Raw genomic sequence first — 1,234 nt, 5'->3', positions numbered from 1 at the left:
TTCTCGATCGATCAGCTGAATCTGCACTGAAAGCGAAATATAGCGCCCTCACACCATCACGTTATTTTTACCTTTCCCTTCTTCCCTGCAGATATCCTTTTCCTGGTCTTGTTCTTTTGTTTCGTCATTTGGAGTAAATGTTATGAGGACGGAGAGGCACACATTCTCTTATTAATCTTCACAAAAATAGTAGGAAATGCAGAGTTTTAATACAGGGTTGTTATGCTTGCAGGTTCTGAAATATTTTGAACACACTAACATTCCTCATCTCTTCTACAATTTTTTCCTCAAGGTGAGGCGAATAATCTGATATCAACCTGTATCAAATAGATATAAAAGAATGAAAATATATAAGCACTTCATATCAATCAGTAAAATATGTGCATACTTGAACATCAGCTTTTTTATGGGATTTTATTAGTAAAAGAAATGTGGACTTTCGGTTTCACTTTCAGGTCATAAAAATTTGTAAATGCGAATAGTAACGAGACTGACATTGGGGAGAAGATTCAAGGCTTCATTACTTCCCATTGCGAATCAATACAATTCTTAGCCTGATGGGCTTGGACAGCCCCGTCGTACACTAAAGCATACCCAATAAGCCTTATTACATGTAAGCAATTATTATACCCTCCCCTATCTTTAGATTTAATTAACCTCTATCCATGCTTTTGTTATGCCTAAACATGCTGTAATAGACGATCATAACACACAGGAAAGATGTTTATTTTTCAGTGGTGTTTCATTTACTTTTCATGTACAAAGTGTTTTAGTTCTTTATTTTTATTTACTCTCTGATAACAGTTATACACAGTGATTTTTTTTTTTTAAATCGAGAACGATGACCATAATGATACTCATCATCATCATCATCACCACCATCATCGTCGTCGACGAATTAGCAGATACTTTTTGAACAATTGCATATATATCATGAGCGCTTAGGCATCAACTTGGCATTCGTTTCCTTCTATGTCTTATACATTGTAAATTGATGAAGTTTGATATAGCATGTATGAGCTGAACTTGAGATCGGACTTGAGACAAAGTAAACGAAAGTAAATGACACATACACGATGTCTGTTTATGGTGATTTCATTACATAGAAGGCATAAAAGGGAATTTCACTGGAACATGAGTCTTTTCGTCACTTGAGTTAACTTTGTTTTTCAATCGGGTGGACATTGCTTTATTTTTCAAATTTGAGTCTGTGGGGGACAGTGATTTATTGTTA

This window comes from Ptychodera flava, chromosome 6 (assembly GCF_041260155.1).
Source record: "Ptychodera flava strain L36383 chromosome 6, AS_Pfla_20210202, whole genome shotgun sequence".
Lineage (NCBI taxonomy): Eukaryota > Metazoa > Hemichordata > Enteropneusta > Ptychoderidae > Ptychodera > Ptychodera flava.
This window is presented reverse-complemented; position numbering follows the sequence as displayed.